This window comes from Triticum aestivum, chromosome 1A (assembly GCF_018294505.1).
Source record: "Triticum aestivum cultivar Chinese Spring chromosome 1A, IWGSC CS RefSeq v2.1, whole genome shotgun sequence".
In the NCBI taxonomy this organism is placed as follows: Eukaryota; Viridiplantae; Streptophyta; class Magnoliopsida; order Poales; family Poaceae; genus Triticum; species Triticum aestivum.
This window is the reverse complement of record NC_057794.1, coordinates 517,659,618-517,667,666: the sequence shown is the minus strand read 5'-3', so window position 1 is coordinate 517,667,666 and position 8,049 is coordinate 517,659,618. Positions and strand designations below refer to the sequence as shown.

Here is an 8,049-nt window from a genome sequence, read left to right as displayed (position 1 = left end):
TGGACCAATCCCCGTCTTGCATCGCGTCATCACCTGCTGAGCTGTCCTCTTCATGGGTCGTCATGGCTGACCGTGGGGTCAACCCGCTTCTGGGGCCCGCTGGTCAGGTGTTGGGGTGGTGCAGTCCTAACAGTCAATAGATTCATACACTATCCGTGCGCTTTCTCTTTTTTCTGGCTGTGCCTGATCTTTTTTGGAGAGGCATATGCTATGGCTACAACAATTGGTTTTAGAATTTATTTTACAAATGCAAGTACTCAGGCATGTACATGCAGTTTTATTGAATTTTATACAATGCCAAGCTACTACGTACTCTGAGCAAGGACCAACATTTAGTACTCGTACGTAGCAGTAGGTGCATGACATATTTGATTGATGGAAGGTCACATACACCTGATCTATTGTTTCTTAAGTAGTATTCCATTCCACGTCCCGGCCTCTGTGTGTGCCAATAAGATGCTCGCCGCTACTAACACACCCAGCCTTGTACACAGGTGGTAGAACCAACACTCGAGCAACAATGGTACAAGTTAGATAGCATGCGGCATCATCCAAGTGAACCAACCGAGTGTCATAGGCTATTCCACATCAAGATCTTTTTCTGCGGGAATGAGACGCATTGGGAATTTTAGCTGATGTTGGTCAATTGCAGAACGTAGTGCATGAACTACTTCTTGCACACCCCTCTGGAGTTGTGCGAGCATGAATTAACCCAGGCCGGCGACCGTCCCAAGAAGGGCGACGGTCCAAGGCTCCCCCAAAAAAGATACGCACATATTTGGTGTTAGGACATCCTTCGTGTATACTAGTACCCAGCAACTGGCCGTATCTCCTGCACTCTGACTGAAACTGTAAAAATGAGCTATTCCGTGCACGGGAAGATCTAGTCAGTCCGTTAGTATCTGTAGGGACACAGGGATAGCCTACCATGGCCCAGCCAGAGACTCTTTCGAGTAAAAACAAGAGAAATACAATTCTTCCGTGCACGGGGAGTCCTGTGCATGGGAGAGCCCTTTGAATTGCTTGGAAATCCGAAGCCATGCATGGTACTGCTCATAGTTCATCAGTTTTTTTCTTTCACCACAAACTAGTAAGCATGCACGTGCAACGCACGTCTGAAACAAAATAAGTTCACATGATACAATATTAAAATAATATTGATCCAAAATTTTAGATCGCTATACAATGTTGTCAAGTCACTCAAATTGTATTTCTAAAAATGTGACATATTTGTGATCGAAGGCACATATCATAATCTGTAATAAAAACGCATATTCTGAATCTAATTTTTATTTTAGCAATGTCCACATTGTCATGGTGACTATCTCGTGCACACTGGCACATCGACTAAGACAAGAATAAGAAAACATTGGTGATATGAGGCAAAATGTAATATGTAACTATAGTGACTTATACAAAAGTTTAGATCGATATAGTGAGATGGAATGTCTCTGAATAGCTGGACTTCGTGGCGCGCTAGTATCCCTACACACATATTAAATCAGTCAACATCCATGTATTCATCATTTTCTCGTATGTTTTTTACTTGTCTCAATTTAAACTAATAGGATAAAGATTATACCTTTTCACCCATTCACTAATGTAAAATCAGAATTCTCTCAGTTATAATGACATCAGAGTAGTAATTTATTGGAATTCAAAATGAACTAAAAAATATGTCTCACTCTAGTAGAGCGACATCATCAACCATACTGATAAAAAAGGAAAGTTCATCCAATAAGTCATCATTTGTTGGATTGAGAGACGTTGAAAGGGTAAATGATCGCGAGATGAGCTCAACTTCTGATGATGTATTTGATGTTTTGAGGTTCTCAGAAGGTCTATCCAAGAATCATATAATCCATGTGATTTGTGGCGCCCTGAACGTCATCTTCCATGTCTCGATTTCTTATATCATCATCATCATTCAATTCCGAGTCCACTAAAATGACAACTATTTTGTTTTAAAATCGGTCATATAATCCTATTAAAATAATATCAGAGTTAAATAGTGATACAACATAGAATAAATATAATGATACACAACGAAAAATACTTGTGGAGTGTCAGACAAAATATCTCTTGTGAAGTACTCCCTCCGTCCCGAAATTCTTGTCTTAAATTTGTCTAAATACGGATGTATCAAGTCACATTTTAGTATTAGATACATCCATATCTAGACAAATCTAAGACAAGAATTTTGGGACGGAGGGAGTACTAAATAAAATATACCATCCACATACCACAAGATGACCTGCATGATTACTAAACTTAAATCTACTCCATTTTTTTTATCAATTCTATTGATATTTGTATTAAAATACTTTTAAAATCATCAAATGATCATGACTGTAACAAGCTGTGATGATAAAAAAAATCTCACCCACGCAGGTGAATTGGACATGCCCTATAATAAATAATCGATGATAATTCTTTTTTGTATGGACAATGCTGCATCCACTCACAATCCCTCTCTGGTCACTGCCTAATAGAAGTATTATTAGTAAGAAGCAGTAGTATTAAAAAAAACTCAGTCAACCTTCCTCAGCCCCCTCACATTTCTTATCTTCCCCATTCTTCTCTTCCTACCTCCTCCTCTGTTGACTCACGCTAGATCCCCCATCCACAGCCGGCACTCTCTGGTGGCCGCCCCTCCCCTTCGTCACCATTGTCGGCGGACACGCAGGCCCATGCTCTTCCCCGCCCCGCCCCTTCTTCACATCCTATTCCCGAAGTGCTCGAGGAGGCGCTCGAGCTCGGCATGCTCGCCGGCGACACCGGAGCCCTCCCTCCTCCTGATGCACTCTCCGTCGCCGCCATGAGCGTCTCTACCTTCTCCCGCGCGCCATGAATCCTCCCTCCCCCCTACTCGAGACGCCATCAAGGTCCGGTTCCAACTCTTCTTCTCCCCTCGATCCGGATGCTCTGCTCTCCGACACCATCTTTATTTGCTTGTTCGATTCAGCCTGGAGCAGGAGCAGCTGCTACTCCCGACCTCCGGTTCCTTCTTTCCATGGATGACCACGAAGACCTCCGCATGATGTGCTGCTGCTTGGGGCCCTCCCTATGCTTCTCCTCGCTCGTAAGGGTCCAGGTTAGTCTCTCCGACCCTGCCGCCTGCTCGTCCCCGTCAAATCGGTGCGTAGCCTCACCGTGTGCAATGTTCATCGCCTAGGGTTAGCTGCTCAGGGGCCATGGTGTGTTCCGTGTGGCGCTGCCTTCGCGGCCGCCGCCGTTCCCTTGTTGTGTCTCTGAGACTGGAGGTCCCTGCTCGCCAACTCACAGACGGTTGTTCTCCGACCAGTTAAAAAAGAGTAAGCTTTCTTCCAAGCCTATGATTTTCCTTTCATCCTCTTAGTTGGTGCCTTTGTTGATGATGCAGCCCTGAATGGTTCAGATTTTCTGAAGGAGGAGGTGCCGAAAGGGGATGGGAGCAACAAGTCTGAATCGAAGAGTATGTTTTGATTCTGAGATGCATTGCACAGTATTTTTATTGTTCTAAGAAATCTATGTAGTTGTCTATGGAGCATTTCCTTGAAGTGATGGTTGGGCATATTTGTTTACTAATTCGAACTTCCAGATTACCTTAGTCGGCAACTCCAAATATTTCTTAGATGTCTTACCACAAGCATTGTACTGCAAAAATATACTCCCTCTGTCCCAAAATAAGTGTCTCAACTTTGTACTAACTTTAGTATAATGTTGTACTAAGCTTGAGACACTTATTCTGGCACGGAGGGAGTATATACTAAACCGGTTCATGATAGATCAACCATATCTCGTTGATGCTCTCACCTATTAGGATATGTACATGAAAAGAAGGATATGCTCAAACTGCTTAGTCCCAACAACCAATCATTCAAGTGCACCATTTTACACTCTGGAAGCAGGAAGTGCAACTTCTTTAGTCTTTAGAATTAGAATGGATCAGGTGTACTCCAGATGTTTTCAGTTTTAAATAATTATGCACACAAGAGTGCATTGCGAAATAGCAATAAAAAGTTGGATTTTGACTGGTACCGAAAAGGATTAGACCTCCGTAGAAACAATTCGCTGCTGCTGACTCAGACAGAGTTGTGCTGCACCACGTCGATCTCGCCGTCATCGAAGTCGATGATGGACATGCCCGTATCTTGCCGCCTGCATGGCATGTGTAGTGACCGTATGGACATGAAGCTGATCCTATTGCTCAAAGGATACATATCATCTTTATGTGTTTCCTGAACTGGTCGGATTAGCAGTGATGTTTGCATCTCCTCCCTCTTCCTACTCGAACACCACTTTCTTCTAGGAACTGATGGCATGTCCTGCCATGAAGAATTTGAAGCGGTCAGAAGACATAAGAGCCGGGTCCTATACTATGTTAAGGCCATGCTGATGTGTAAGAGTTTGCGGGTGACATCCTCCATGGCAATCATATTCCCTCCAACATCCTTCAGGCCATGGCGACCAGGTAATGCTAACAGCTCAGTTGGATAAAGGTTCCTTATGTCTTGCGATTTAGTCGAGTTGGGTTACTCTATTGTGTGGCTCACGTCGGGGTTGAGTAGAGTTAATCTTGCCTATGCTAGTGCTAGCCTGCTGGATTTGGGTGATATCCAAAGATACATTTAAACTTACACTATAAATTATACCTTGCAAACAAATTTCCTTAGAGGGGAATTATAACATGCAAGCACTATAAGTTCAGTGTATTATTATTAGTACCGCATAGCAAATTAGCAATCCAGTTCATTCATAAATAAGATTTCAACACACCATTGGTATAGAACATCGTACATAGTTCCGAGGTCTACATGCCTCGCCTGATCCTGAATTTGACCCATAAATAGATTTCAGAGGCACAACTGTAAATATATTAAGTAAGAGCAATTACCAGAGGTGACTGTTGCTGCTGTTTTGCCGGCAAGAGGGCATGCATCTGTGCATACAGCAGCCACGGACTAAGCATTCCTTCACAAGCAGTAAGGTGTTCTTGCCCTTGCCTTCCAGCTGTTGCGTGAATAAATGACAAAGTATTAGCATCACAAGCGAAGAATAACAGAAATCGTCTTATCAAACGATGGTGCAGTCGGACTAATAACTAACCATAGCGGTGAGGTCTTTGCGGTGCATTCCTGGGCCTAGCGAGTCGAGCACCTGGATACACTGAAAATAGGCATTTTTTTAGTTTAGGTCCCATCTATACAAACATCCATCCTCGATTAAATTAATAGTAATATGTACGGAACTGAGGCTCACCATATCATGTTCCAAATAAGTTGTAGCCCTCTTTAATACCCATCTTGGTGCGTCATCGTGTATAGAGCTAAATTCCTTATCTTAGAGATGCATGCATTCTTTAAGAACAAAATTCATGTATTCATCAGTATTTGCTATGGGAGTATTGCATCCAAGTTGGTACGATTCAAAAGCTACATCTTGATGCGTCATCATGTATGGATCATTTGTCTGGTCATTACCCAGGATAGAAAATCATAAGATTAGTAGAGCATAACAATGTAGGTATTGTAGTAGACGTAGGATCGACAAAAGTAATTTGCAGATTTTTTGTGTTTTGAGTACCAGGTTCGACAGAGCCTCTCTTATCATTATCCGACATATTTTTCTAGTTGATTTGAGCCAGTAAAAGGCTCCATACCTCAACAAAGGAAAGAGAACCCGAATGTACGGTCAAATAAACATTGTCGACACAGTTGCAACATAATTAAATCGACAAACTAACCATCTTCAATTGTGCAATATGGGTCTCGTATTCTGCTGAGTTGGGGTACCTTAACCCCTGAAATTTGGACGTTAGGCCCTGCATTCACCATTTTTCAACATAGAAAACCATTAATGAGATGTAAAACGGGCTTATAGCATTCTGCTGTGCAACTATTTATTTTTTAGAACTCTGTTGTCAAAATTCTAATCCTGACTAATGTTGCAACAGGTCAAAGAAGTCGAACCTGAAGAAGTGCAGGGAAGAATTATAGTTGCGTGTGGCTGGCTGGTTCAGGGGAATTTCAGGGTGGCGCGGGTGCCGGAGCAGGCTCCTAGGCACTGGCGATCTGTCGAACGCATATTAGAAACGAAGGTGAGGTTGTATCTTGTTAGGCGGGTCTTCATTGGCTGTTGAAATCATACCTGGCCGATCTGATGGGGCTGGCTACTGCTCCAAAACTCATGCAGATGATGCATAATAATCTTGTTGTAGCCTGGCTGATCCATGAATATTTGATTGTAGGTGAAGGAGGAGCGGCCGCCCACTCGACGTTGCGATGTAGGCCGGCGAGGGAGCCCGGCAGGGAGGCCTCAATGCGCTGCAGGACGTCGAGGGAACCGTCCAGCGAGGCGACGATGCGATGCAGGGATCGAGGCCGCCGTGCATGGAGGCGACAGGGCGCGACAGGGCTACTGAGCTTCGTCTGGGGCGGTGGCGAGGAAAGGCAGGGAGAGGGGCCAGGGACACGATTAGGTTCGGCTTCCTTTTTTTGCGAGTTGGTTAGATGGTTAGATTAGCGTGATTTGAGGGGCTGCGGATGCGGGACGGAGAGTCTCATATTTTCATCTGGTGGAGTACGGTCAGTCTATTGAAACTGCTAAGCGCACACCAGATCTTGAATAAATTAATGATGGCTGTTAGATTGGGTTGTGTGGGCTTCATCCTGTGGTGCTGATGCGTCTGTGGACGTTTTGCGGGGTGCACGTAAGAAAGTTCATGTTTGATTGTTTAATAGTAGTGGAGAAGTAAGCACAGTGTTCCAGCCATGGTCCACCATCCCATGCTTTTTCATCATTCACAGATCTATTTTATTTTTTGAATCAAATGTCTAATTTAATAATTTATGATCCGTTTGCATATCTGTGTGTATGATGATGAGGACATTAAAATGAGACCAGTTTTGAATATATTTTAACAAGTTTTCAAAATCAAATTATAAAACAAGGTGAAACACGATCAATTAAACACTATGAAAGTGCACAAAATTATGAAATGTTTTGTTAAACCCGCTAATGACCCGAACGTGATGGTACACTCTGGAACACAATGCCCCCAAATGAAACTGGATATAAACTATTTGTATCTAGCAACTTGCTAATCATTCTGAATCCACCCCTGCCGCTGCACGTAGCCCTTCGTGACTATCCAAGCTTTGTGCTTCACAATGTTTCCAGTCGGACCACACTTGATCTTAAACACCCACTTCAATCCAATGGCGCGGTGGCTGCACGGAGTGAGGCGGGATCCCTTGTGTTGTGGCAGTGAATTGACTCCATCTCGGCCTCCATGGCGCTGCGCCACGCTGGCTTGTGCAGCGCCTCCATGACAAACGCAGGCTCCTCTGCAACAGAGAGCCACAACGCACTGTACTCCAGCGTGCACGCCAGCGTGTGGTCGATGTGGTACTCCCTCGCCGTTGTACGTCTTGCGCGGTTGTTGTTGCCGTGGCCTTGCCCTAGCTAGCCCTAGATCCTCTCTGGCTCTCTCTCTCACTTTGCTGCGCTCGAACGACACGAGAAGGAGGAAGAAGGAGGGCACAGAGGACACAACGAGAGTTTCCGGCGCACGGACGCCACCGCATGAATGGTCTTTTTCCCGAGCACGAACTCGAATCCCCGGCCATTACAACGAGCCCCGCAGGTGCTCTTATACCCTGGGTAGACGCCGGGCATGCCCCGCGTTAGAATAAATCCGAGGTACGGGGTCGATCCACCAAGAGAACCAAACAATCACAGATAATGACGACACCGAGATTTGTTAATGAGGTTCGGCGAACTCGCCTACTCCTCGGGGTAATGACTACGGGCACTCCTCCCTGAGATACCGCAATACCGGCCACCCGGGCGCCGGCACAAGCCGCCAGCACCCCCTTGCGAACCTGTCGCTATGTAGCTGTCATGGCTTACAACGTGGGGTGCCTCCTCATATATAAGAGGCCAAGGGTACAACGTGTCCGATTCCGACACTACAAGTATCCTACCCACACTACAACACCAAGTCCAAGCGTAACCCAACTAGTACAAAATATTCGACACAAACACAACAGACTTCACCTTGGTGAA

At 44.7% G+C, this 8,049-nt stretch overlaps 2 long non-coding RNA genes across 8 annotated transcripts; one reads left to right on the top strand and one right to left on the bottom strand.

The window, feature by feature from the left end:
- Positions 1-1,113: 1,113 nt before the first annotated feature.
- Positions 1,114-6,271, bottom strand: LOC123061868 (uncharacterized). Of its 3 annotated transcripts, XR_006429388.1 has the most exons (8): positions 6,130-6,271; positions 5,952-6,053; positions 5,726-5,803; positions 5,566-5,641; positions 5,242-5,451; positions 5,089-5,148; positions 4,877-4,992; positions 4,170-4,307 (listed from the first exon to the last, which is right to left on the bottom strand). It is a non-coding gene; the product is annotated as an uncharacterized lncRNA (long non-coding RNA). The 3 variants fall into 3 exon arrangements; XR_006429391.1 differs by lacking the exon at positions 4,170-4,307 and adding an exon at positions 1,114-1,984 and having other exon boundaries at positions 5,242-5,641; XR_006429386.1 differs by having other exon boundaries at positions 5,242-5,641.
- LOC123061852 (uncharacterized) lies at positions 2,526-6,648 on the top strand. 5 transcript variants are annotated; one of them, XR_006429383.1, is made up of 7 exons: positions 2,527-2,885; positions 2,966-3,094; positions 3,176-3,314; positions 3,398-3,454; positions 4,319-4,453; positions 5,936-6,079; positions 6,230-6,648. It is a non-coding gene; the product is annotated as an uncharacterized lncRNA (long non-coding RNA). The 5 variants fall into 5 exon arrangements; XR_006429382.1 differs by having other exon boundaries at positions 2,528-2,885; positions 4,292-4,453; XR_006429385.1 differs by having other exon boundaries at positions 2,526-2,885; positions 3,176-3,454.
- The last annotated feature ends 1,401 nt before the right edge of the window (positions 6,649-8,049 follow it).